The 12,894-nt window shown below is 31.0% G+C and overlaps 1 protein-coding gene and 1 long non-coding RNA gene across 12 annotated transcripts in view; one reads left to right on the forward strand and one right to left on the reverse strand.

Annotated features, from left to right (window-relative positions):
- Window positions 1–12,894, reverse strand: part of LOC133666848 (uncharacterized) — a 77,370-nt gene that overhangs the window by 19,856 nt on the left and 44,620 nt on the right. For all 9 annotated transcript variants that reach the window (XR_009831593.1, XR_009831598.1, XR_009831591.1 and 6 more), the window contains exon 4: window positions 2,430–2,497. This is a non-coding gene — a long non-coding RNA (uncharacterized LOC133666848). The remainder of the gene's footprint in view (window positions 1–2,429; window positions 2,498–12,894) is intronic.
- LOC107992891 (protein sister of odd and bowel-like) overlaps window positions 1–12,894 on the forward strand; it is a 160,067-nt gene that overhangs the window by 10,505 nt on the left and 136,668 nt on the right. The gene's annotated exons all lie outside the window — the stretch shown is intronic.

Raw genomic sequence — 12,894 nt, forward strand, 5'->3', positions numbered from 1 at the left:
TCTTTTCTTTTTTTTTTTTTTGGGACGAGAGCGAATTTCGAAATGCAATTTTTGTTTCAAAAAATGTATGTACATATCGAACGATTCAACACTTTGAACTATTTCATTGATTTCATTGAAATATTAAAAATTGCACGCAAATGTCGAATTAATTTACACGGATGCATTGAATATATTGAATTATTTAATTTCGAAGTTAAAAATTTCCCAAGATTAACGGCAGTGGATCTCTTGCACAACGAGAAGTTGAATTTTTTCTTTTTTTCTTTTCTTTTTTTTTTTTTTTTGAAACGAATTTATACTTTTCATTACGTAAAATTTATTATATAAATAATAGTAATTTGCAATTCGAAACTTTCTCCCTTTCTTGAAAGAAGATGGCACATAATAACGGATATTAATACGTTACATTATTATTTGTTTAATTTTACACGTAGAGAAAACACTGGTTTCTAAATTCAATTGCCCATGTTGATGAAGAAGAATATTAAAATTTACAACTTTTAAATCCGTTCACTGTGTAATTTTTCTCCTCGTAACACCTTTTACACACACAATAAAGAAATAATTGCAGCCATATTAATTCATTTTATTTGCAAAACGAAGCGCAAACACAAGCGTGAGCAAGCTTTCATCGAGTATTTTTGCACGAGTATAATAATAATACAATTAAAGACGGGAGTTTTTTTTTCTTCTTTCTTTTTTCATTTTTAGTTCAAACAACCTGTTAACCTGTCCGGCCATTTTGGCCAAGAACGGACACGTGATACGTTTTTCCCAGATAACGGATTGAAGTATCAACGTGGCCGTAATTATTCTTAACGATTCTCGCATTATTTCCAACATCTCATCTAGCGAAATAAACCACGTTGTAATGCGCTTTAAAAACGATTGAAAATTGTAAAAAAAAAAAAAAAAGAAAAGAAAAAAGAAGATCAAAAGATCGAGCGATTTCACGTGTTCCAAATACCGATCTTATGGTTATATACTGCTATTACACTGCTTAACTGCAACAATTTGCACAATTACCATTACGAATTCCAATTTCACGCAATATTTGGCTTAAAATTTTAAATATGCTTGGATATATATATATATATACGTAGGGTATTCATTTAATAGTAGTTTGAAAACCAAACATTGTAATTACATATCGATAATACGATAATTGTACGCGTGTGTGCGTGTGTATGAGAATATTAAATTATTCGAAATTTTTGTGAATATTGAATATCCGAAATTGTATCATGAATATCAAAATGGGAACGTTCGATATCTCTACGAGTGATATAAAAAATATCACTTCTGTTTGATACAGCTATAAATAAAATTTCTGAATATTCGTAATATCCAAATTCGAAGATATTTCAAAAAAATTAAAATATTCTAAATCTGATGAAGATATTGGAAAATTAAAATATTCCTTCTCTCTCTTAGAAAATCTCTTTCTGAAAATATTCGAAATCTTTATCTTTGATTTATCCACAATGCTCAACGTTTAAAATTTCCGTGGATTCGTGACTTCGACGAGTATAAAAAAAAACTGGATTCGAAATTCTCGACGAATATTAGATTCATACGCGAAATACCGCGCTATAATTCACACTGATTGCGAGTCACGAAGCAATAGCATCGTATCGCAAACTTGTTCGTTTCACGAGCGCATAAATTTCGTTACGTGCAAAACTCGATTGCAACTTTGCTATTTTTGATCGTCGTCGCGGATCACTGTGATCGTTGAATTATATCATTCAAGATTCAGCACGCACACGCTCGTTGAAAAAAAAAATAAAAAAGAAGAAAAAAAAAGGATCGTGGATCGATTATTCAATTTCAAGGCCAATTATCGTGCGCCAAGAATAAATTTCGAATTTTTGACGTTTCACATTCGCAAAACTGATAGTGAAATTTATTCAATTACGAGTTATTTATGTCCGATCGACTTTTGCTCGAGTTTCGCGAAAAAAGGGGGTTGGCTTCGATGGATAATATTTTCATTCCTTCCATTTTATCCCATTGAAATTGTTTCCAATTATTGTTAGCAATTAAAATGGGATGGACAAGTAATGAAATTATTTATAGACGCGATTTGCAGAATAGCAAAATTCCAGGCTGACTAGTTCCACCATATTGAGTCATATTATAAATATAACTGCGAATAATTGCTAGTTCTTGGTGAAATGGAAAAGTTGTTCACTAGTCGCTAGTAATATCTACTTATAATAAACTTTAATTTAAACATATATATATATAGAGAGAAAGAGAGAGAAAGAGAGAGAGAGAAATAGTGGAATTAACTTTTTTGGAAACGCTAAATCGTTCATCAAACGTCGAGGAATCGGAATGTTAATCAAAGATTGATAAGAGAAATTATTCAAATGGAATAGAATTGAAAAATAAATCGAAAGAGAATAAAAAATATCGCTCACCAGAAGAATCCGCCATCGGACAGCAAAGAGGTAGACCATCAATCTTCATAGAAAAAAAAAGAGTAGCTCTGGAAAAAAGGAAAAATAATCAATTTCGCGTCTAATTAAACTTTATATAAGAAATTTTATATCCACCAATATTAATATTGGTTGCACAATCATCGAGAGAATCGATGTATCGATGATGTTGCACGCAGGTGGTCCGGTTTTGCACGATTAATTTTCCAAAGCAGGATGTCTGGAAGATTCGCGCGCCAGGTGGTGAACGAGCAATTAAGCGGGGGTAATTTAATCCCTCCCCCAATTGGGCTGTTAGAAGGATGCTTTCGAGACTTTAACGAGCTTACATTTCGTTCGAACTTGTATTCTTGATCATTTGAAAAATTACACACTGGACTAGGACACTGGCGTTGATGATTAACGGTGTCAGGTGTTTGATGGCGAAAGAATGTCACAAACATTCTTTTTTTTTTTTTACTGTTAGATATTATAGGCAAGAAAAAAAAGAAAAAAGAAATTTTGATAATAATTTTGTTCGTTATAATTTATCCAGAAATCTCTTTCTTTTTCTCTTTCAGAGAAATAGAATCTTATTGGAGATAACTTAATAATTGTCGTCCATATAGGGATCAAAAATCTTATTTTATAGAACAATCTTTTATAAATAGGAGCTCACTGGATTTCGAGAATCCAGTGAAACGAGAAAATCCGCATTCTAGAGCATCCCGATTCGATTTTTAGAACAATGCGATTCAGAGTCATCCATTCGATCGTTCGTGCACGCACATCCTCGCGCATACATAATTAATCACACGTGCCTAAATAATACGATTATGCATACGCGACTAACTCGAACGCCAAACAGCTCCACAAAACCGTGATCGAAACGTGACTTTTCAGACTGATACTTTTCATTCCTTTGAATGGAACAATTTTCATCATCGCATTCTAACGATCCATATAATACGATTTTTAATCCTTTTCTTTACGGAAAATACTTTTTCGAATATTTCTCATTCTCGTTTCTAATATTAATTTCCTTTTTTTTAAATATATCATTCGATATATCATTGAACATTATTTTTAAGAAATATTTATTATTCTGCGATGATTAATGGTTCGAAAATAATTATAGAGAAAAATTGTAAATAAGAGTGAAATTATTTACGTATATTTAGATACGTGAATATTTTCCAATTGGAAAATATTTATCGATCCAAATAATGTGTATATTTTAATATACGTCTTGATTTTTCGCCGGAAAAAAAGAAGAAGAAGAAAAAAAGGTTGTTACAGGATAACAAATCGTTTAGGGAAAATGTGTGCTAACAATCTTGAGAATCACGCGTGTCATTCGACTACAAGCAACTTCTCTAACGTGGGAATTCATATGTCATTTGCTTTGATCAACAGGCTGAAAAAACCAATTGCAGAGAGATTCACGATTCAAATTTATAAAACTCTCTAACTCGATTCTCGAACCGCTTTCGAAATTTACATCGAAACACGTTCTCAAAATTATTCTTCTCGAAATTAATATTTTCTTCAAGCCCTTTTTTTTCTTTATCGATCATTCCTTTTCCTTTTCTTTCTTTCTAGCCAAGTTTCTCGACAGTGCTGCTACACTTAACTAATTCCTTTCACAATATCCTTATCGTTAGACTGCACACATCATTTATGCATTTATTTAAAGATTAAAAAAAAATGTGATACGCAACGATATACAACACGATATAAACATATTCCAAGCAAAGTGATTATTAATTATTTGATTAGCGAAACAAGATTTCATTTTCTTAATTATATTGATAAAATTAGGAACTCGTTCAGGTATTCGCAATTCACCAATACGATTAAGAGTCGAGTAATATTAATAACAGCAACTTTAAAAGTTAAATATAATATTATCGATATATTTTGAAATTTAACGAATTTCGATTCAACCTATCTCTTTAATCGATTTAATATAATTTCATCTCGATGGAATAACACGGTATAAAAATATAAAATAAAAATCCCGATCAATTGAAAATTGTTATTTTATATGACAACGATTTAAAAGTTGTACATATTTTATCCCTTTTCAATCGAAACGTTTTAGAATATTCTAAACGTCCAAAAGATCCTAAAATATTCTCCATTTCCATAAAAAAACGAACAAACTCGCCCGTCAAAATTCCCCCAAACTTTTTTTCCACGACAGATCGTGTTAAAAAAAAAGAAGAGAAAAAGAGAAAGAGAGAGAAAACTCGAAAGGATCTAGGGTTGTAAAGTAACGAGACATATAAATTGGCGATATATGAAACTCCTCTACAGTTTCTTCACGAGTTGGCCAACTGGTTGAAAAATAATTTATTTTTCGAGAAATAAAAATATCATCGTTTTATATTATAGAAAGAAAGGTGTCTGCCTAAACGCGAGCCACAAGGATCTGAATTCCAAAAATGGCGTTTTACGTCGTACTCCAGAGACTTTTATTGCCGATTCGGGACCTGGGTTTTAGTTTTCAACTTGTCCGAATCTGGAATTTGTTATTTCGCTTTCGTTTTTCGGGAAACCGTGCGAGGAATTTTTATAGTTTTCGACTGTGCCCCGGCGATATCTAAAAACAGATTTTTTTTTTCTTCTTTTTTTTTTGACGTTTTCTTCAGACTCGATCGTTTCTTCTCTCTCTTTTTATTCTCTGTTTTTTTCTGGCTAAGATTTCTCTTGTCTGGATCGTTCCTTTAATTTATTATTTACTCGAGGGAAATCGCGTTTGAAGATAAATGCGAAGTGGAATGAACGAGAAGAATAGAAAAATATAACATAGAAGATGAAACGTGAATAAAATATTATGGACAATAACATTACCAATTATATTAGTAAAATTGTACAATAAAATTACACATAGAATTAATAATACAATAGAAATTAAATAATTCTAAATGTAATTTTAAGTTTCAATAATCGTTTGCAATTGATGTATACGAAAAGTATTGCAATTCAGGTTTTTTTTACTCTACGTTTTTTCCCTATCGTGAAAGAAATGACAGTTTTTTTATTACTTAATATAATAACTTAATATAACATATAACGCAAAGAAAGAGATCCAATACAATGTTATTCATTCGAAATAAATAACATTCACGTATTTCCTAAATTAATCATTTCACGCTTAAACTACCTTTATATATTTAAAAAAAAAAAAATAATAAAAAATTTCCACATTACAAAACCATATACACGTTAAACACAATCCTCATCCTATCTCGATATCATCGCACCTATTCACAAACAACCTATTCACATCAATTATTACCCTCTATTCTCCTCCATCAAGCACAGACCTTCTAATTAGACCCCAATTATTTCCTTCTCGCAGCCGAAGATAAAAAAACTCAAACACTGGCTCAAACTACGTTAAAAACCGCGTACAAAGAAGCTTAGAAGTATAATTTCCCCAAAAATGAGAAGAGACAGAGAGACAAATCCTCCTTTTCTCGCACGAGTTCGAAAGTTCCGCGAAGATTTCATCTCGAGGAGCGCGGACGAGCTCGTTAATGGCTTCAATCGTTTTAAAATGTCGTGATGAAATTCCACGTGTTGGCGTGACCTCGCGTGAACGCTTGGTAGGTGGTCCGAGGTAGATTGACGAGGTCGATGATATCGATGAAAGATAAGGATTATCAGGATGGATGCGCCCCGCGGCGAGACACAGCCTACCGAAACCGTGCTTATCACGCCTCGTTTCGCCCGCATTGTCCGATTTAATCTGAAAAAGCTTCCAATTTGTACTTGGGAGGGCGAGACAATGCGCCCATTTGCACGCGCCATTTGCTTCCGAGGAGTCGAACATTCCATTCCATTTCTGATTCTTCAGTGGAGAGAGGGGAGAGAGAAGAGGTGAAAGATTAATCTGGCTGACTGACGAGACCTCGAGATCTCGGATGTAAATGGATTCATCTGGATTAATTTATTCATTGGACGACTGTTCATCTCTCGTTTCTTTTGGAAATTGATCGATATTCTTTGAAAAGAAAGTCGAGGATCGTTTGGTATTAGAACAATTTAATCTATAACGTAGACTGTTCTCTTTTTCTAGAGAGGAAAAAGATATTGTGAGTCTGTGAAAACTTAAAACTCTCGATAATTAATCACGAAATCGAACATTCTAACGCAACAACGATCCTTCAATCCTGATCTTTTTGAGAATCATTAGAATAATTATAATATCGATAGTTGGGAGGGAATGGATCGGTTTGACCCTTGGAAACGAGGTTGTCGATAAGATTCATATCGGAAAAAAGAGAAAGAAAAAAATCTGGCAATTTCTAGCCGAGCGATCGTAAATATCCGCGCAACGAATGGAACGAATGTACAAAACGACGACACCTCGTGCCATCCTCCGCGAACCGTGAAAGTAAGCGCGCTGAGAACAGCTGGTGCCCGATCTCGAGAGGGGAATCGTGATCTCCTTTGGCTCTCCGCATTCCTCGAATTAATCAAACCGATTACCGATCTGTCGATCCGGAATAATTAATCTCGAACGGTAAAATGGGGAAACTTTATTTTTCGATGCTGTTCCATCGATCATATACACGTGGCAAAAGGAGGATTAGATAGGAGGAGAAGATAGCCCCTCCTCCAGGATTTTAAATGGGTGAGAGTAGGATTGATAAGAGAAATTTGAATTTAGAGATCTGGTATCGAACTGGATTGAAAGATGTTCCTTTTTTTTTTTTTTAATTTGCAATAGTTGCTTTCGATATTATCAATTAATTGCAGTCAATTTAGGGTTATTAGTTAGGTATATATATATATATAAAAGAAATTTGATTTCTTTGGAGATCGAAATTTTAAAACTCTCACCGCTTGGAATGCTCTTTCCCTAAGGAATTTAAAAATTGTAAAAACGAACGAAAATATTTAGATTGGCTGTGATTTGTTCGTTGAAAATATATCAAATCCGTGTTTGTTATAAATAAAAATATCCTTTTACAATTATCGAATTAAGAAACGACCTGATTAAAGAGCTAAACACGATGATTTCACGTTTATCGCCATGGAAACACCTTAATTATAAGTCTAGTTATATGGTAACCGAATATCTTTCCTGCCTTTTTTTTTAGCAATTTCAATTTTTATTGACCGTATTTACATATTTTATTGGCCGGATTCTGGGACGGACAAAACGTCGTAATATTTATATAGATGCTTTTAACAAAATTCTTGACTTAATTATTTAAAATTTACAGTTAATCATATCGTGTACGAGATCTGATATTATAAAGTAGAAATTTCAAATGTCTTCGTGTGAACCGTAAAAGTTGATGCGAAGTTAAAAAAGGAAAAAAATACTTTTGACCGTGCTGAGAAATTGAGATTAAAATTTCTGCAATATGAAATAAAATTTTCACGATAGAAATTGAATTTCTGAACTGAAATTTCTCTATAATAAGTGAAATTTCTACAAGTAGAACTTTCTATGATATAAATACATATATTTCGGGACAAATATGTGTATTTACATGTTCAGAAAAAATAGAATATTTAATGGTATCGTATCGAAATTTGCTATTTTATGGGATTCCGATTCGATTTTCTCGTATTTCATTATTCACGAGAAGACAGATAATATAAAGTGAATTTCTATTGCAAATTTTGAGATTTTTTTTTTTTACTTTACGATACCACGCGTGTACCTTCTCGACGACACGCAGTGTAAATGTAACACAACTCTCTTATAGGTGAACCACTCGTCGACTATCAACCTGGCAAATGTCAGACTATCCCAGGGTGGTAGAACCTGTCCTATTACCCACACACACGCACACACGGGCACACACACACGCGCTCGCGCACGGAATAGCGCACGACACAACCTCTCTCGTCGAAAGTTATTAGACGAATACGCAGGCAGAGTAAACTTTGCTCGAAATAAATACACGCGAAATTTAAACGAAGGTTGAAGGTCTTTGTTTTGTTTTCGTAGCTCGATATTACTCATTGTTCGCCCGAAGAATTTTTATTTATATTCGTATCGTGGATAATAGAGATTGAAATTATAGAGCGAATAACTTTCGTTTGATATTTATAAAAATATAAAGTTGCTCGTTTAAATAAGAAATTTTCTTTTTAAAAAATCGATTGTAAAATTATATTTAAAATTAAATTGTAATTATCTTTCGTTATTTCTATTAACGGTTTTAATTTTAGCTATTAAAAAAAATTAATTTTTTCGATCGTTTCCTATGATTTTTTTCTTTTTATTTGTTCATTTTATTGCTTTTTCTTCTTTTTTTTTAAATGTAAATATTCCGAATATCATGAATGCAGATAATTTGAAAAAAAAAAAAAAAAAAAGAAAAAAGAAAACATAAATGCAATATTTCTCGTAAGTTTTTTCCTATTAATATTTATACGTATAATTATTTCCCATTTTTATACAATAAATATGTTCCTAAAGTGTTTTTAAAGCATAATTAAATCATTTTAATTATCGAAGCAGAATAATTATTAAATTGTTTATTACTTAATGACTTCGCTTAATGACATTTCTTTCTCTCCTGGCATTTTTCATTCATTTATTTAAAATTAATATTTAAATAGTATCTCACACATTTCCTTGAGACCTTGTTGTATTTTTAATTATTACACACTTTTCGAAGTAATAGATATTATTAAACGGCAATAAACATTGCGTTTACACGTGAATCTATCATTAACGTGTTCATTTTAACAATATTCTCATATGTTTATAATAGTATATACTTATCGTTGCCACTGTCATTGATACAAATCGACAAAAGTGTATAGATACTTATGAGCTGTAACGTTTATTGAATTTAATGATGTGTAAAGGAAAAGAAAAATATTTTTAACTTTGAAATCATGTTGTTTCAAAAGTTAATGATCCAAAAGCTGTGGAAAATTTTTAAATAATTTACTGTACATTATGTTATAACAAGGAGCAATATGCAATGTGAACTATATAATTAGAGCAGAATGTAGTTTTTATAGTTATTGAAGTAGGAAGGAGATAAATAGCTACAAAATTGGAACATAATGAAAATATCTTCCTTTCATGATTCATGGAAGATAGATGTAATAAAATTTTATTATGAAAAATTTCTCTTTTATAAGAGATAATATTTTTAAAAATAAATTATAAATTTAAATGAAAAATACGAGATTTAAAAGACACGTGTTACTTATAACCATTTGTATCTAACATTTAGAAGATTGGGTTCAACTTCATTCTCTGTACATTATCTATAAAAATTGCCATATAAATTAAAATAAAAAAAAATTAAAATATTCGTAATTGCCAATAGTTCTTTGACACTTTAAAGCTTGGATATTGGTCACGTAGTTCTATTCCATTCTATAATTAACAATCACCTGTTGCTTAAGTGGTTTTACATTTTTTAAAATCTGTAACTAGATACCTGACTGATGTAGATACTGGTATCTACATCTTTTTCTATATTATTCTATACCATTTTAAAATGTGGAGGTAAATGCAGTTATCTAATTATATTTGCAATCAATGATTATATATATTTTATAATTATGATTTTGTTAAAAAGTATTTAACTCTCCAACTATGAATCTAACCTATAATTACTATAAATGATAATTTAATTAGCAACTGATAATAACAATATTTGCAAAGCAAAGTGCTTATTTGAAAATTAAATATTTTTACTATTAATAACTTTTTCTTAATCTTAAGAAGCAAATAGAATATAATATAAATTAATATTCCTTTATTTTTATATTCATTTTTAGTTTAGAATTTTTAAATTCTTTAAATTGTGCAAGGAAAATCATGTAACGCATCAAAATTAATTGCAAAATTATTAAATATCTTGAAATTAAATAATTTAACTTAATGTGAAATTTGAAATAAATTGTTTAATTTAAATTTATATAATTTAAATTCAGATGTTTCGATTTACAAAGCTTAAACAAAGCTTGTTTCATATCTGAATAAATAAATAGTGCAATATAATCTCTATTCGCTCAACAAGTATCTTCTGAATTTGCACGTGGGACGTTTAATGTTGAGATACGCAGTGGGATGCGATTATATAGGCTATTTATGGCCTAGATTTAGACGAAACCAGTATCCAATCGTGCTATACGCGTTACTGGTAAAAATCCCATGGTATTAATAATTTATGAAGCGAGGGATCGCTTCATTGAAGATGGTTCGAAAAGAAAAATCCCTAGATTCAGTATTTAGTAATGTCTGATACTTCTATTTCTACAATTTGAATTTGAAATTTTCCAAAGAATATGGAAAACGGGTTAAAAAATAAGCATAAATAAACTTTACTTCCTTTTTTAAAGAAAAATTTTACTTATAGAATGATCTAATAAGATTATAAAATATTTTTTCTAATTATCTAAATTAATAAAATAAAAGTAAGAGTTCAGATACGAAGTGAACATAAAAACGGATATATTCCATCGAATTATTTTTCCATCGAAATATATTTGCTTAATTACATGCAATAACGTTTATCTCTCTATACTATGTTGTTTCTACATTCTCGATATCTGAACGAATACATGGATTAACGTTTAAAAAAGGACCAAAGAAAAAATATGTAATCGTTTTCGTTCTGTACACGAGTAGAGGAAGTCCATAGAAGGACACCGTGAAGTCATCGCCGAAAAAGACCACTAGATAATACGTCTCTTCGTCGGCAATTAGACAGATATGGCGAAGAAAAAAAAGGAGGAGGGAGAAAAAAAAAGATATCGGATCCAGGAAGTAACGAATCGAACGAGTGCAAGCTGATTTCGCGCCACTTGTCCAGACAATAATCTCGGAAATGGTGACCGGTTTTAAACTTGATTTCATGCTACCGGATTGGGCAGCATTAATGTATTCGATTTCATTTGAAGCAACGGGTTTCTGGCTGGACATTGGCTGTTAACAGTGGCGGAAAATTATGCGAGATTTTATTGCAAAATTTTGATACACTTTATAACGACACGAAATTATTACATTAATTAATTCATTTTAATTTAAATCGGTTAAATCCTAATGTTTATAAAGAGAATTACATTTATACAATGAATTTTAAAACTTTAAAACTTTAATCTAAATTGTTTTAACTTCGAAAATCAAATATTCATTCTCGAAAGAAGAATGAACATAACCTAAATACCTCTCGATGTACCTAACCTCAAAAATTCATTATTATAGTATCGTATAACTCGTCAAAAAATATTCACTATTTAATATCTATCGCGAAAAACAACATAATCTTTCTACTACGTATATACCTCGACAACTCGTCGAATATTATTCCTACGTGTCTAGAAAATCCATTCAAATTCTCAAGCATCGTTTTCCAATCGAAAAGAAAATATTATACGCGGAATAATCGATCGAAGTCGATGGTCAACGGTTCCCATCAATTTCTACTCTCCTTCTGAAAATACATTTAACCAGCGTGAGTCACCGTTTTCTTCTAGCGGAATGTTAACGGTAAGCGTGGTATCATGGAGAGAAAGAAAAAAAAAAGAAAAAAAGAAAAGAAAAAGGAAAAAAAAGAAAACGACTCGTACGATCGGTACATGCTCCAATAGCGACTTATTTCCAATGATAATCCACGTTCATTCACGAGGATTCACGCTTCGAACGATATGAAACGCGTGGAAGGAAGGCATCTGCCTATAAATTAATCACTTTTTGTTCAACTTTTATCTTTAATAGTTTCGAACAGGAAACTTTCGGTCAGATCGAGAACTTTTTTTTTCTTGTTCTTTTTATTCGAGCATTTTTGCATATCATATCCAAGTGATCAGAGAGAAAGAGGAAGAGAGTTTTAGTTTCGAATTTTGAGTTTTGAGAAATTACACGAAAAAAAAAGGGAAATTTAAAAATTATAAGTATTGTTTGAGAAAAATATTAATTTTGTTTGAATTTAATTTCGAATAAAGAGTTTATTTCGAGATGAGATTGATTACGAAGAAAATTGTAATTCGTTATTTAAATATTATAATAATTAATCATTATTCATGAATGAATTCGACATTTAAAAGAAAACTTGTACATAATCCGTGCTTAATCTCTCTAGAAAATCTCTCATCCAGTGACAGGTGATATCAGAAAAGAATTTTATCAATCGAAAATCATCTCAAATAAAGATTTTCTATCTTAACCTTAACATCTATACCTTAATAGAAAACAAGTTCCCCAAATAATCAAGTAGAAATCCTAGACTTTACAAGAATTTCTTTGATACAGGCATTAGAAAATTTTACCGCCACCTGCATCGATTAAAAACCAAAACCTGTTCAAAGGCTCAACAAAGTTTCAACACGATAACTATCAAGCCAGATGAAATCAAGCTGAAAGAAATTTATATTTTCTGGTAACCCTTGGATAATTTACTGACTTCTGTCAGAAAATGTTTGAAACATATTGCAAATATCAATATAAAAAACATTAATGTATGCAAGA

The sequence above is a fragment of the Apis cerana genome, linkage group LG10, assembly GCF_029169275.1.
Source record: "Apis cerana isolate GH-2021 linkage group LG10, AcerK_1.0, whole genome shotgun sequence".
Lineage (NCBI taxonomy): Eukaryota > Metazoa > Arthropoda > Insecta > Hymenoptera > Apidae > Apis > Apis cerana.